The sequence below is a fragment of the Vombatus ursinus genome, unplaced genomic scaffold, assembly GCF_900497805.2.
Source record: "Vombatus ursinus unplaced genomic scaffold, bare-nosed wombat genome assembly UNPS02014942.1, whole genome shotgun sequence".
Classification (NCBI taxonomy): Eukaryota; Metazoa; Chordata; class Mammalia; order Diprotodontia; family Vombatidae; genus Vombatus; species Vombatus ursinus.
The window spans coordinates 5,000,810-5,017,490 of NW_020954720.1; the positions used below are offsets into that span (position 1 = coordinate 5,000,810).

Genomic DNA, 16,681 nt, shown 5'->3' on the forward strand with positions numbered 1-16,681 from the left:
TTATACTGTCTTCTCCCCCACTACACCCTAATATTTCCCTTATGTACTTATCTTCTATTTTGTAGTATTAAAATTATTTACATACATGCTTTCCTTTCTTCTACTAGATTGTAATCTCTGTTGGCAGAGCCTGTGTCATCTTATCTTTATATTTTTCTCAGTGCCTAATATGTTACTTTGTACCTTGTAAGGGTTTGACAAATTTGAAGAATTTATTATCTAAATTGACAAAAATATTAACAAAGTATAATTTTATTATAATTCTACATCCTTAGCTATATAAATGCATATGTATGTTTTTGTACATATGGATTATGTGATACATTTTTATGTTATAAATACATAGATCTTGGTCTATATAAGGTATTATTACATTAGAATTTACTTTCATCTAGTGTCTGTGTCATATTTTTTTTTTTTTTTTTGGTGAGGCAATTGGGGTTAAATGACTTGCCCAGAGTCACACAGCTAGAGAGTGTTATGTGTCTGAGGCCAGGTTTTGAACTCAGGGCCTCCTGACTCCAGGGCCAGTGCTCTATCCACTGCGCCACCTAGCTGCCTCTGTGTCATATTCTTGTGACTTTAATAACTATTTTCTAGTGGAAATCTTAATCTAATTTTTTTTTTCTTTTTCTTTAGGAGTAAGAAAATTTTAAATAAGAAAAAGCTGAAAAGGAAACAGAAGACCAAATCAAAAGTGAAAACAAGAAGCAAGGTAAATGATTGACAGTATAGATAAACTTAAGATTTCCATTTGACATAAAAACTTTTAAAGACAAATAAAAATATAGGTGAAAAACAGGTAAAAAGCCATTCTTAGACTCAAAAGACTTAGCATTGAAAAGGGTCTTAGAAATTAGTGTAATCACCTCAGTTTACAGTTAAGAACACTATCACAGAAAGGTTGAGTGATTCAAGATCACATAGTCACAGAATTGGGACTAGAACTCAGATTTCCTGAGTCATAGTTTAGTGTTCTTTCCCTACACTATACATGATCCTGTTACATCTTTTCAATATAACTATTTATAGGCAAAAGGAAGTAGGAATGCTCCCTATAATGACATTGCTTTTCTTTAGCAGTATGTCAAAGATGTTACTATTCATGTCACTTCATAAACTGCAGTTTTGTGACTATTGATGACTTCAAGAAAGGAAAATTTTTCGGTATTTGGTCTTAGTGTTCCTTCTCTTGGAAATGAGAATTGTCTGTTTATTCTTTTTCTAGTGTACTTAGTATTAATCTATGATTTAGTTAATAGATTAAAATCTTGTTTATGGACATTAATTTCTATATCCATTTCCAGATATAGAAAATACAGACCCCTGTGTATATTTAGCATTGACCTTAGAGAGATGAAGGTTCTTGAAAGTTATTAATTTAATATCTTCCCCAGTATTGAAATCCTTTCTACAATATCCCTTTCAGATTCCCTTTCATTCCGATTGACTGATCATTGGTAGAGAGTTTGCTGTAACGCAACCCGTTTCAATTTGATCAACTCTAGGAGAGTATCTTAGGAAACTATCATAATTTTAAATAGGAATTGTCTTTGAAATGAACATTATATCAAACTAGTTTTGTGTATCACTTGAATTTTTCAAAGAATGTCATATTCCATTTTTCTAGGGTAAGAGAGAGAAGTGTGGACTATTTTTAATGTATGTACAAAGTATGCACAAAAATATAAAATTCTGAGTTTTCCTCCCAACCATTATCAGGGCTGTGGACAAAAAGAATTTCAAACTTCTTTTAAGTCCTTATCTTCTCTTAACTTATTGTTTCCCAAGAAAAAACAGTTAGGGCCAAGGAACAGGTGAAAGGTGAAGATCTCATGTTTTCTTTAGTGGTTCTGTTTTTAAACAGGAATGAATTGATGGCAGCAATGACGATCATTTAGACAGCTCAGCTCAGTGATGATTGCATTGCAGATAGCTAAGGCAAATAATCTTCATGTGAGCATGTACATATAAAATTTAAGGGTCAGATATGGCAGCAGTTCTTTGTAGGGGAGAAAAAAGATTTTTCAGGGTTATGAGCTGGCATTAACAGCTTTCTCTGCTCTATAGATATGAAATGCCTTTTGTACAGAGGTAATATATTCAAATAACTTTTAATTTTCAATTTTAATTTTAAAAAACTTTGTTTTATCTTTACATAACTTATTTAAAAGATTACTGAATAATTTTAAAATGAAATTTTCTTGTGGAATAATAATGGCAGTGTTAAAATATGCTGTTGTCACAATTTATCAATTACATCTTGCATATAATTTAGTACTAGACTTGTAGGGACCTTAGAAGCCCTCTAATATACCTATATAGTGTCATAGGAGCATAGATTTAGATCTGAAAGGGACTTTGGAGGACATTGAATCTGATTTCTTCCATATTTTATAGTTTAGGAAACTGAGACACAGTGAAGTTAAATGACTTAGCTAGTAAGTTTCTGAAGCAGGATATAAGCTCAAATCTTTCTGACTCTAAGTCCAGTACTCTGTTGATTGCACCAAGCATTTATGTTTACAATTTCATCAGTGTAGAGAATCCTTGTTATGGAAACTCTTATCTATGCAGACACAACCTGGAAGTGACATATAGCAGATTAGTCCTAAGGAACTAATGGTCTGAGGCACATAGAGGTTAAGTGGTTTGCTTAAGATCATGCAGATGGTAGAATCTGAAACCTGTCAAGTCTTCTTGATTTTAAGCCCATTGCTTTATTTGTTCTGCCTTCCCTGCTGCTTTGTATTTACCATCATATCTGTTAATAACAGGATAGAATTTTGAGACTGGTAGGTTTTAGTATTTTATATGTTATTTATCTTGGATGTACTCAGTTGTTGGACCCCATATTTTTGGAACAATATAGGACAAATATTGTTTTCTACACTATAGAGATCTTTCTCAATTCTCTGTGTACCCTTTGATTACTTCAGTATTTTTTTAATTGTAGCATTGAAAACTGAATTACAGAATAAATAATCCAAAATTTATTTATCAAAATTGGATTTCTACTTTAATAAAGACTGAGAGCCCAATGAAATCAAAGCTATATATAGTCATATAAAAATTCTCTAAATCATTATTGATTAGAGAAGTACAAATTAAAACAACTCTGAGTTACTATCTCACACCTATCAGATTGGCTAAAATGATAGAAGGGGAAAATGACAAATGCCAGAGGGGATGTGGAAAAATTGGGACATTGTTGGTGCAATTGTGAACTGATCCAGCCATTTTGGAGGGCAATCTGGAATTATGCCCAAAGAGTTATAAAACTGTGTCTACCCTTTGACCCAGCAATATCCCTATTAGGTCTGTTTCCAAGGTGATCAGGGAAAAAGGAAAAGAGCCTATAAGTTCAAGAATAATTATAGCATAGAAATGATGAGCAGGCAGATTTCAGAAAAACCTAGAAAGACTTATATGAACTGATGCTGAGCGAAGTAAGAAGAACCAGGAGAACATTGTACACAATAACAGCAACATTATGCAATGACCAGCTTTGATAGTCTTAGCTTTTCTCAGCAATACAATGATCTAAGACAATTCCAAAAGATTCATGATGGAAAAATGCTATCCACATCCAGAGAAAGAACTATAGAGTCTGAAATCGAAACGTACTATTTTCTTTTTTTTCTTTTTCATTGTTTTTCCCATTTGCTCTGATTCTTCTTTCACAACATGACTAATGTGGAAATATGTTTAATATGATTGTACATGTATAGCCTATATCACATTGCATGCTGTATTGAGGAGGGTGTGTGGAGGGCAGGGGAGAAATTTGGAATTCAACACCTTATAAAAGTGAATGTTGAAAACTAAAAACAAGTAAATAAACTGTTCCTATTAAAAAAAAGAATATAGCAACTCTCTTTTTGGTGGCAAAGAATTATAGCTACTTTATACATATTAGCTTTATAAATGTGTACCTAAGAAAATATGTAGTATTAAGAAAAAAATGGTATTTTTGGTAATAAATCTTAATAAATTTCTCTCTGATAGTATCGAAGTGGTATGTAACATTTCAGAAAAGAAGGCAGGGAAACAGTGATACCATGCAAGATGTTTTATTTTGTTCAATTAACAGGCATTTATCTTCTTTCCCTCTTACCTTCTTCCCCCACTATGAAAAACAAAAAAACAAAAAAAAAGGTCCTTGCTACAAATATGTAACAAATTCTCATTATCCATATCCAGAAATCAGTATCATAGAGTTTATCACTTCTCTGTTGGGAAGTGGGTGGGTCACTTCACTCTGCATCAGTTCATACTGCTTTCCTAGGTTTGTCTGAAAACATCCCCTTCATTGTTTCTTATATGGCACAAAAGTATTTTATAACATTCATATACCATAATTTGGGAACTATGGCCCCAAAGTTACTTAACTTTGACGCAGTGATATAACCACCACCACTATGCCTATACCCCTAAAAGATCAAAGAAATAGGAAAAGGTCTTTAAGATATAAAAATACTTGAAGCAGCTCTTTTTGTGGTGGTGAAGTCTTTGGCCTTTCTCAGTCCTTTTGTGTGACCCTTCTTTTACAGTGTGATTTCTACCATCTTTTCCATATTTGCATTAAAGTCACCTGGACTCAAAGTGTACGCTGTTTTATTTCAGAGAGTTTTATCAAGTTCTTGAAAAAAAATTTTCTACCTCTTCATCCTCTGAAGCAGATATTGGTACAAAAACTGTTCATGGTGGCCTTTTTGCAGATACTTCTCATAAGCAATGCAATAAGAGATGACTACTCCATCGTATGGCATTTTTTGCTGTCTTTGGATCTGTGCTAAAACTAATTTTGTCAACTGCTTTTCTTGTCTCCAAGGAGAATCTATATGCCACCTTTTTATTTAGCTGAAACTTCTGATTTCCTTCGTAGTGAACTTGCCAAGACTGATAAAATTTTGTTCCTCTAGTAGAAGGATTCTTAATCTTTTTTTGTGTGTTATGGGCCCCTTTGGGTGTCTGGTGAAGCTGATAGATCCCTTTCAGAATAATGTTTTTTCTTTTTTTTTTTTAAGGCAACTGGGGTTAAGTGACTTGCCCAGGGTCACACAGCTAGTAAGTGTCAAGGGTTTGGTCTGAGGCCAGATTTGAACTGAGGTCCTCCTGACTTCAGGGCCGGTGCTCTATCCACTGCGCCACCTAGCTGCCCCCAGAATAATGTTTTGAAATGAATAAAATAAGATTCATAGATTACAGAGAACCAAAGAGTAGTTTACAGATCCCCTGAAATCTATCTGCAGTCCTCTTGAGGGTTTGTGCACCTCCTGTTGGGAACCCCTGCTCTACTAGTATTTCTGCTTATTTGGTCATTGGATACATTACATTTATAGCACCCGTAACCAAATTAAAATAAATACATGGATTAAAAACTGCCACCAGTGCAATGTAGGTTCAGAATACAGTGAATTGAGTCATTGCACTGCTTGCTACATTTGAATGTGAAGTTTTTATACTTGAAGTTCAACATTCTGTGAAAGTTAAAAACACCACAGTATCGGCAATGTAGTGTATTGGATAGAGAGCTAGAGTCAGTGATGGGATGGATTCAGGATCTACTTCTGACACATACTGGCCCTGTGAACCAGGACAAGTCTCTTAACTTTTCATTGTCACAGGCAGTACTCTAATTCTGTAAGTTGCAAGGATATGCAGCCTTGAATATTTGGTGGATATTTTTGAAATATTAAAATAATTTAAGGGACTTTATTCGTATTCTGATCCACAAAAACAGTGGCTGAATTTATGAAAAAGTTGGAGCCATTGATAATAAATATACAAAATAACATTTTTTCTTGTTTTCCAATTTAAAAAAAACCTATACTGAAAATGAAATAGAAGAAAGTAATGACCTGCTTATTAATTACTAAACCCATCTGTAGAAATAGTTTTCACTTTAAATACCTAGCTATTTCTAAATGTGACTAGATATGGAACACATTTGCCATAATCATCATAGCTAGTATTTATATAGTACTTTAGTTTTGCAAAACACTTTACAAATATTAACTCTTTTGATTTTCACAATAATCCTGAAAGGTAGGTCCTATTATTTTATCCCCATTTTACAGATGGGGATACTGAGAACAGGTTTATTGATTTGACCAGGGTCACATAGGTACAAAGTTTCCAAGCCAGTATTTAAATTTAAGTCTGACTCCAGTTCCAATGCTCTATCCATTGTGTCAACTAACTGCCTCAAAGGATATGGATAATTATGACATATTCTGAACAGGAATGATTATGATAATTTTTTGAAGACTGCTAGTGAAGGAGAACCCACTAAGAATCTCTTTGTCTCCCTTACCCCCAATTTTGTCAACATTCTAACCTAACCTTGTGGCATTTACCTTGCTTACTTTATTGAGGTGGTCCTATTCTGTGAAGTAATCATGATATTCCAGTCGACTTTTTCATTAGCATAATAAAATCACTTTGCTTGTGTCAGGAGATAGATTAAGCACCTGTAGTGTGACTTTCTATGACATTTTAAGAAATGCTTTATGCATTACTATGCACAGAACACAGGCTGGTCTTCAGAATAATCCATTGTACGTGGGGTATTTTATAGCAATAAAATTCTTCCCATACACCGTTCCTAGACTTGCAAAAACAAAACAGTACTTTAGGTGTTTTTGAGGTAAAGGGTTTTTCCTATTTGTGTCTTACTCAATACTTATTGCTTTTTCATTTTTCTTTTTATTGGGTATCAATTGATGCAAAAATGGCATACTTTTATTTTGAAATAAAAATTTTAATCCTCCAATCATTATTTTATTTTCCTTATGAATAAAAAAATTCTCTGCATCAATTAATGCAGCATAGTTGTTTGAGGTATTCTTAAATTCTGGTCCTTCTAGTGTTAAACAAGATTAAAGACAGCAGTTGTCCCTACATGAGCTCTGATAATATGAACATTTTTGTCATTTCATATGTCTCTTGGGTGGCTATAATGAAAATACAATATTTTAGAGATTCCAGGGCAGTGTGAAAATACTATATCTGCCACTTTTGAAGGCTTTTGACAAATTCCTATTGCTATCTTGTCTTTCTTTCTCTTTTTGAGAGTTCTTACCTACTGTCTTCACTAGCCTTTTCTAATTTCAAATTTCTGGTACACTACTTTTGAAAGGTTGCTGCTCCTTTCTTTAGAATATATATGTTGATTTGAAGGGAAAATAGACAAGAGACCTCAGGACTGATAATATCCAAAGACTGGGGTCTTTTCTTCCCTTTGTAATGAACTGAAAGCTAAGAGACCTGGGTTTTTTTGTTTTTTTTTTCAATCTTTTTTTTTCCTACATACTGTGATATTGGTCAAGTTGCTTAACTCCTCTGGGCATCAGCTTCTTCACCTATAAAACAAAGTGGCTCTATTCATCATCTGGAAGGCCCCTTCTGGCTCTAAAAATGTATAATTCTCTGAGTCTCTTTTTTACAATATTGAGCGCAAAGTATTCTCTCTGTTTCATTCAGTATTGATCATTCTTTCTGTCTTTCTCTGGTTCTATATCATTTGTCTCTGAGACTCTGTCTTTCTCTTTTCTGTCCTGTACCTGTGTGTTTTACTCTTTCTTCTATTCCCACATATAATATGTCTATCCCCATTAAGCTCTGGCAGGTCTTTCCAAGGTAGAAAGACTTTAAATACAGGCCTAGCAATGGACATCGTGTGTATCTGTCATATAAGGATCAGACTACCTGAGTTAGAGGCATTGACATGTTGTCTATCTTTTGGTTATACATGCAAGCAAACACACATATATACACACATCTCACAACCTCATTGTTTCTGGACCTTTCTTATTTTCAGTTCATTTCTCTTTTTCACTCTGTTGTTTCGTTGCTGATTTTGTATTGCTATCTTCCTTGTAGGAAACACACAGTGTGCTTAAGGATATTCTGAAATTAATAAACCAGATGATACTAGTTGGTATGTTCATGGGGTAAAACATGCTAAAAATAGACATTAAATTTGTTTAATTTCACATTATAGACATATCTTAAATTGTTCATTTGATTATATTTTATTTAGCAAGATATACAATATCATCTCTGAGAGAAAAGAACCATTTTCTAAAATCTACCATATAAAATTCATGCATCTACCTTTCTATTTATTGAATCTGTGATTTCACTTATATGAGATAACTCTCTCTGCCAGTATGCATTGGCATCTGAAGCTTTTAAATTTTAGAGAATTATTTGGGGCTATGTAGAGTCACTTCTGTAATCTGTTAGAGGCAGGACTTGAAGCCAGAGCTTCCTGGTTCTAAGTCTAGCTTTTTATCTCCTACAGCAGAGGTGTCCAACTTGCCTCTGTGGCTAAAATGTTATTGGGACAAAATAAATAAAAAAATATTACAACCTAGATGATGTTAATTTGTTGTTTTCTAAATCAGCGTACAAAGGGCAGTCTGACACCATGGCCCTCCTTCATGCTGCCTCTACCAAATTTAGCGTCATGGGTACTGAGCTGTTTGGAGATCTAATAGTCTAAATTTTTTTAATGGCAAATGAAAATGAGTCATTTGTAAAAACTGAAAAATGCTTTCTTTGTATTTCAGTCTGAAAACTTGGAGAATACAATTATCATACCAGATATCAAGCTGCATAGCAATCCATCTGCTTTCAACGTTTATTGCAATGTACGCCATTGTGTTCTGGAGTGGCAGAAGAAGGAAACATCTCTGGCTGCTGCATCCAAGAGCTCTGTGCAGAGCGGTGACTCAGACAGTGATGAAGAAGAAGAACCTAGAGAGCCACCTGTCAAACTTCCCAAGGTAAGCAGCCTTAATAACTCTGCAGAGCACATACCTGATTTACTGTGACGTGGATGAGCTCATTTCAGAAAAGTCGACTCTCACCCTTGTAATAGATATAACCTTGAAGTTTAAGCTGGTTAATGGATAAGACAGAATCAATAAGTTGTGAGAAATTATTTCCTTTAAAAATTACTTATGTGTCCCTATTTTCTTCATCTGAGTTCCTGGCAGCTTTAGTACCTTTAACAGAATAGCCCATATAAAAGTTTGGATTCCTGGCAATAAACAAGAAAGGCAGATGGCTGTCACACAGAAATTAGATATATGTGGTTATTCTTTTCAAGTAAAACTATCAGGCAAACTGTAATGCAAAGTAGTAGATATGCAAAGCATTCTGGAAATGGTGATGATAATGCATGTTTAATTATATGTGGTATGAAATACTGCTTGGCAACACTGAAGAAGACTAATTAGATAAGAAGGGGCCAGGTTGTGAAAGACTTTAATGCCAAACATAGGACTTTATATTTGATCGTAGGTGTAATTACAAGCCATTTGAGATTATTGAGCAAGGAAATGACATAATCAGACCAATGCTCTAAGAAAGTCACTTTGGAAGGGGATGGATTTGAGTAGGGCTAGATCCAGGGCAGAGAGAGCTATCCCAAGGCTCTTCTAGTAATCAAAGCAAGAGGTATTGAGGGCCTGAAGTAGGGTGATGGCTGGGGAAGTGGAGAAAATGTGATATATGCAAGAGAATTAAAGAGAAAGAAACTTAACAATCTGACAAATAATTGAATGTGTGGTGGGGACATATGAGGAGTCCAGGGTGACAGCAGGGTCATGAGCTTGGGTGACTGGGAGAATGGTGGTACTTTTTACAGTACTAGCGAAGTTCAGGAGGGAATTTGCCATGCACTGTGTTCAGCACTTTTACAAATAGTATCTCATTTGATCCTGACAACAACCCAGCAAGGTGTTATTATCCCCATTTACAGTTGATTAAATAGAGGTTAATAGGCAAAAAGAGGTTAAGTCATTTGACCAGGGTCACACAGCTAGTATGTGTCAGACACTGGATTTGAATTTAAGTTTTCCTGACTCTAGGTCCAGTGCTCTATCCAATACACCACCTAGGTGCCCCTGGAAACTAGGAGGTAGAGTGATTGAAGGAGAAAGATGGTAGGTTTTGTTTTAGACATATTGAGTTTGAGATGTCTCTGGGAGATTCACTTTGAAAAATATATGACAGATAGTTGATAATAGGGGACTGCAAATTGGGAGACAGACTAGGGCTGTATAAATATGAAAATCATTTGTACAAAAATAATTTAACCCGTGGAAGTTGATAACATCATCAAGTGACAGATTATAGAGAGAAAAGAGAAGAAGGGCCAAGAGAGAGCCTTGAGGGACAACCACAGCTGATAATTATGTAATGGATAAAGATCCAAGAAAGTAGACTGACAAGGAGTGGTTAGGTAGGTAGGCGGAGAACCAGGAGAGAGCAGAATCACAACAACCCAGAGACGAGAGAGCATTCAAAAGAAGGAAATGATCAACAGTGTCAAATGCTGCAGAGAGGTCAGGAAGGATGAGGCCGTTCAATTTGACAATGAGTTTGGTAGCTTTAGGGAGGATAGTTTCAGTTGAATGATGAGGTCAGAAGTCAGATTACAGAGACCAAAAGGAAAAGTCAGAACACCATTTGTAGACAGTTTTTTTTTTCCCTGAGGAATTTAGCTGAGAAAAAGAGAAGAAAAAGGATAATATTTGTCTAGCTGGTACAATTTGCAAGCATTTTTTCAGGATAGGGGAGACTTGACCATGCTTTTAGTGACAGGGAATGAGTAAGTAGAGAGAGGTAAAAGAGAGACAGAGGGTGGTGGAATGTGGTAGAGGCAGTCTGCTGGCAAATATGGGAAGAGATGGAACCATGGAAACATATACAGATGTTGATCTTGTCAGGCAGATGGGGTCATCTAATCAGAGACTGGAGTGAAAGGAATGATCTCACAAAGATATGACATGAAGACGTAAGAAGGAGGAGCTGTTAACAATTGACTTTACTTTTGGGAGGGAGCAAAAGAATGAATAAAGTCCTTAATAGAGAGTGTTGGGGGTGCAGTGGTGTGGGTGAATTAAGGAGAAAATAAAAGTTTGGAAGAACAGCTATAGCAAGTGGTATATAAAAAGTCTATTAGGCAGGAGTAGTAGGATTGCCTTGTTGTGAGGGCCCAGTTGAGATTAGATAGTATAGATCTGAAGTGGACTTAGTCGGCAGTTCTGTGATTTCTTCCAGGTCTGTTGAAGAAAATGTGAGGAAGAGTGAAAGTGGCAGATTATAGGGAGTAATCTAGGATTAGAGTTTGGCAAGTCATGATCAGCAATGAAACAAGGGGTTCAAGAGTAGAGGATGGCATAGAGTTGAAATAGTTCATCAAGGGGTCAAGATTGGAAAGGGGATTAAGTATAACCAGAACAAGGTTGATAGCATGAGATAGTACCGAGGGATAGAGGGATTGGAAGTCATGGTGAGTATGAAGAGTTTGAGGAGTGAGACTAGGGAGAAAGGAAAAGATAAGATAAAAGACTATAATGAGATAGAGTCAGAAACACCTGAGTTCAGATCCAGCCTCAGGCATTTATTAACTGTGTGACCCTGGACAAGTCACTTAACCTTTGCCTCAGTTTCCTCATCTATAAAATTGGGATCATAATAACAACAACCTTATTGTGAGATCAAATGAGATGATGTTTGTAAAATGCTTAGTACAGTTCCTGAATCACAGTAGGTGCTTAATAAATGCTTTATTTCCTTCCTTTCTCAAACAAATAAAATGAAAAGTTCTTGAAATTGAACACTTGTGGGTATGGCAGATCGAGGTTATGGCCATCCTTTTGCATAACTGAGGTGGAGCGGAGGAATGGGTACTGGAAGATGAGTAGACTAAGGAACTAGGAAGTTAAGATACTTATCAATGTCCCCTAGAATGAGAGAAGAAGTTGGTGTGGGAAGGCAGACTACACAGACACTGAACTCAATGGAACTCATACAGAAACCACAGTTGCATGTAAAGAAGTCATTATCAATATTGTCATTTTAAGGCACTGCCATGATGAAATATGTAAATAACATTTCCACAAATATCATCTTGTGAGGAAATGCCTGAATTCAGTTGAATGTATTTTCATTTAAAGATTGGCTGAAGCAAGTGTTCACAACAATCAATATTGACTTTTCCATTTATGTATTTAGGAATTTAAAGAGCTGGAAATAGTACCCAAATTATCTGGTGCCTGTTTTAGCATTTCATCTACTATTCTGCTAGGATTATTGCCTTTTTCATCTGGAGAATACCATTAGAGGGTCTCTACTCTAGTGAATTCTCATTTTTATTTTCCTTCTGTGTATGAGGGAATTAGTTCTTTTTTTTTTCTTTGTTTTTGGTGAGGCAATTGGGGTTAAGTGATTTGCCCAGAGTCACACAGCTGGTAAGTGTTATGTATAGGAGGCCTAATTTGAACTCAGGTCCTCCAGACTCCAGGGTCGGTGCTCTTTCTACTGCACCATTTAGCTGCCCCACGGGACTTAGTTCTTAAGAATAACATTTATCCAAATATTTATTTAATTTTTTTCTTTGGAAACCAAATATATCTAATTTTGCATCTGTGTAGTACAAGTCAAGTAACTGAATCACTGTGTTGGATTTGCTTCTTCTTCTTCTTCTTTTTTTTTTTTTTGCATTCCCACTGCCCAACTCATAGTAGATACTTAATAAGTGCTTGTTGACTAATTCATCCTGGGTGCCATATTTTAAGAGATCATAGACAAATTGGAACCCATCAAGAAGTTGGTAAGGATCTGAAAAAGTGTCTTAGAAAAATGGTAGGGGCTTTTCAGTCTGGAAAAGAGAGAACAAGAGATGAGGGAAGTAGGGGAGAGAGTAGCTTTTTTAAAATACAAGTACAGCTGTCATATCTACAAGTTTAATTAATTAGATTTTCTTCTTTGTAGCTCCTGAGGGCAAGAACATTCATCCTTAAACCCAGGTGTTTGCCTTTCACTGATCTGTAACTAGTGTCTTGGCCCCTGACTCTATGTGATTCCCTGAGTTAAAAGAGCCACACAATCCATAATTAATTTCCTTTCCCAGTTGCTGCTATTACATATTGGTGCTCAGTTCTTGCACTTGCTTCCCTTTTTTTCCTTTCTTATCATGTATTTCCACACATTCCATACTCCAAGTGAGTATTTTCTAGGGTTATTTTACAAGTGTTTGTTTGTTCCTCCTCGTTTCCATGCCTTAGGCTTGTTTCTTCAAGGATCAACTTAGGTTTAGGTTCTACCTACTCTGTAAAGACTTTGCTATCCCCAGTTGTTAATTCTCTCTCTTTGTCTCTGTCTCTGTCTCTGTCTCTGTCTCTCTCTCTTTACCTCCCCCCCAATCTCTCTCATCTTCTTTTCATCCTCTGTTTGTATACATGTTGTGTTTCCTTGGTAGAATGTGAACCACTGTTCATTTTTGTCTTTTAGAAAGTAGCACAGTGCTTTATAGATAGATATATAGTACATTTATTAAGTGCTTACTATATGCCAGGCACTGTGCTAATTGCTGGGTATGCAAGTGAAAACAAGTAAAACAGCCCTTGCCCTCAAGGAACTTACATCCTGATGGGGAAAAAAATAACTCATACTTAACTCTTACAAAATCAGATACGTTCTCCAGCAACTTGTATCTGAACTTATATCCTCAGCATATATATTCACTTGTTTCAGAAATTAAAAAAGATAAGATCAGACAATATCAGAGTGCCCTTCCATCTTCAAATCTAGAGTATCCTAATTCCTATGAATCAGTTTCCTTTTGCAGAGGTGTAGACTCCCTCTCAAATCCCAGCCAGCTTGCCATTTGCTCTGCCATTGCACTGCTTCCCCATACCTGAAATGGCATCCTGGGACCAGACTGCCAGAAAAATGTCCCCAGCCACTGGGAAACTTAATCTACACATCTTCAGAACTCCCATCCTACCCCAAGCCTTCTTAATTGGTGAGTGAATGAGCTAGCTAGTACAAACTCTACTAACCCACTATACTAGCTGGCCACAGACCACCAAAGCATGCTTCACATCCCATCCATCCACCTGTGTTTCTCCACCCCCTCCTGATTTCTACCTCTTTTTCTGGGCTCAGTAATCAAATCAGTACTACCATACTACCAGTGTTCCTGGAAAGGTTGTGTTAATTGACTGTCCTTTCATTCAACATGTCATCTTTGGTGCTCCTTAGACTTCCTTTCTTGACCACCACATGTATATGTTTTGTCTCCCTCTCTTAGTGATACAACATAGGAAAAGATGGAATAATAGCTCTCCTCCCTTTCTAGCTGCATGATGATCTAGTAGTATTTTTACTTATGGGTATCCAAGGGCATCCTACTAGATCCTCTCCCACTTGCCTCCTCACTCTTCCTCAACATATCCAGTCAGTTGTTGGTGATTCTCCTTCATAACATCTCTTAAATCTGTCCCCTTCTCTCCATTCCCAGACCACACCCTGATTCAGGCTCTTCTTATTTTTCCCCAATACTGGTTTTTTTTTTTAATTTTTTAGGTAATTGGGGTTAAGTGACTTGCCCAGGGACACACAGCTAGTAAGTGTCAAGTGTTTGGTCTGAGGTTGGATTTGAACCCAGGTCCTCCTGACTTCAGGGCCAGTGCTCTAATCCACTTCGCCACCTAGCTGCCCCCCCCAATAGTGTTAAAAGTAGCCTCCTAATTGGTTTCCCTGCCTCATTTCTACTTTCTTCAGTCTGTTCTCCATACAGTGACAAAAATGATTTTCCTAAAGTACATCTGACCATCTCTAGGATAACATCTTAGCTCCTGTTTGACCTTTACAACTCCATAATTTGGTCCCATCTACCTTTCCCCCCTTACTGTATACTGTTCTCTATGCACTCTGTAGTCCAGCCAAACTGGCCTTCCTGCTGTCCCTGAGATGAGTCTCCATCTCCCACCTCCATGTCTTTGCACTATATTTTCCAAGTCTGGAATACACTCCTCTTGTCCACCTCTCAGAATCCCTGGTTTCTTTTAAGATTCTGCTGAAGTGCCACCTTTTACATGAGGCCTTTTCTCATCTTTTCAACTCCTAATGCCTTTCCTCTAAGGTTACTTTGTATGTGTTTTGTATATGCTTGTATATGTATATGCTTTACTCATTTTCTTGTTATAATGTAAACTCCTTAAGGGTTTAATTTTTGTTTTTGCATCTTCAGTTACTAGCACATCATAGGTCCTTAGTAAATGCTTATTGATTGATTTATTCTTGATTCTTTCCCCTGCTTCACAACAGTGTCTTATCACTCCTACATTTCTTGGATTCTGCTGCCACGGCATCTCTTGAATTTTTCTTTCCTCGTCCAGAGATAGTACTTTAGTTCAGGACCTTATTTCTCTCATCTTCATTGTTGTAATATTTTCTTTAATGGTTTCACTGCTTCAGTTTCTTCACTCTTCAATTTATTCTTCACACAGCTGCTAAAATAATCTTCCCAAGGATTTGTCAATCCTTTGCTTTAAAGCTTTTAATGGCTTCCTATTGCCTCTAGGATAAAACTCGAACTCTTTAGCCTGGCAGTACTTAGCACAGTGCCTCACACATAGTAGATACTTAGTAAGTGCTAGTTGACTGACTGGCATTTAAAATCATCTACAATCTCAATCCTACCTTCATTTCTAGAATTTCTCTTCTTCATGCAATCTTTATCTTCCCCCTAAACAAGACTTGTTAACTGTTTGCAAGGTTCAGCATTTCATCTTTTGTTTCTTTGCCTTTACAAAGGCTATCTCCATTCTTAGGGTGTACTCTTTTTAAATTTGCCACTTAGAATTCCTTATCTTCAAAGCTCAGCACTGGTACCACCTCTTATACAAAGTATTTTGCTATCTTGCCAGGTATTAGTGCTCCTCCCTCCTCAAATTATTTTCTATTTATTTATTTGTGTGAATGGTTTATCTTTTTACTAGACTGTAAGCTCTTTGTTGACAGAGGTGTTTTGTTTTTTTGTCTTTGTGACCTCAGCTCCTAGTATGGTATCTTGGTCAAAATAGGCATTAATGTGTGTTTTGTGTGCATTGAATTGAATCATCCTGTGGTATGGTCTCCTGTCAAGACTTTCACCATCCTAGTCATGATCTACATTTCAGCTTGTCATTGACCTTTCTTAAAATTTGGCAGTCTGAACTGAAACAATACTTCAGGTATGGTATGACCACTACAGCAAGACAATTACTTCTCTCTATGCATCTTTTATTATATTCTCTGATATGATTTGATTATCATGTCACACTGTGGACTCATGTAGAGTTTATGTCCCACTAAAACCCTAGATATTTGTTTACCCATTCCTTTAGCATATTGTGCTTGCAAAGGTGATTGTCTTGAACTCAAGTGTACAGTATACATGTATTCCTCTTAAATTCCATCTTTTAGATTTTGCCCATTGTTCCAGCCTGTGAGCTTTTTTTAAAATTTTCTATTAAATAGTAGTTCATTGAAATGTTAGTGTGCTAATAGAAATATTTGCTAGAAAAAGGATTTTTGTCACATCTTTATTGAAATCAGGCAGACAGCTAAGGGTTTAGTGGATAAAGCACTGGACCTAGTGTCTGGAAGACTTTGAGACCTGAGACAATAGTTGTATGACCTTAGTCAAGTCATTTAGCCACTCTGCCTGTATTTCCTCATCTGTAAAAGGAATAGTAAGAGTACCTACCTCCTAGGGTTGTTGTGAGGATAAAGTGAGATATTAGTAAAGTGCTTTGCAAATCTTAAAGCGCTATGTAAAGGTAGGTGGTGGTGGTGGTGGTGGTGGTGGTGGTGGTGGTGGTGGTGGTGG

The 16,681-nt window shown here is 36.4% G+C and overlaps 1 protein-coding gene across 1 annotated transcript in view; it reads left to right on the forward strand.

Annotated features, from left to right (window-relative positions):
• Positions 1–651: 651 nt before the first annotated feature.
• Positions 652–16,681, forward strand: part of MYCBP2 (MYC binding protein 2, E3 ubiquitin protein ligase) — a 269,948-nt gene continuing 253,918 nt past the window's right edge. Inside the window, exons 1-2 of the mRNA XM_027844542.1 lie at positions 652–715; positions 8,580–8,795. The gene's annotated coding sequence lies outside the window, so the exon portion shown is untranslated. The remainder of the gene's footprint in view (positions 716–8,579; positions 8,796–16,681) is intronic.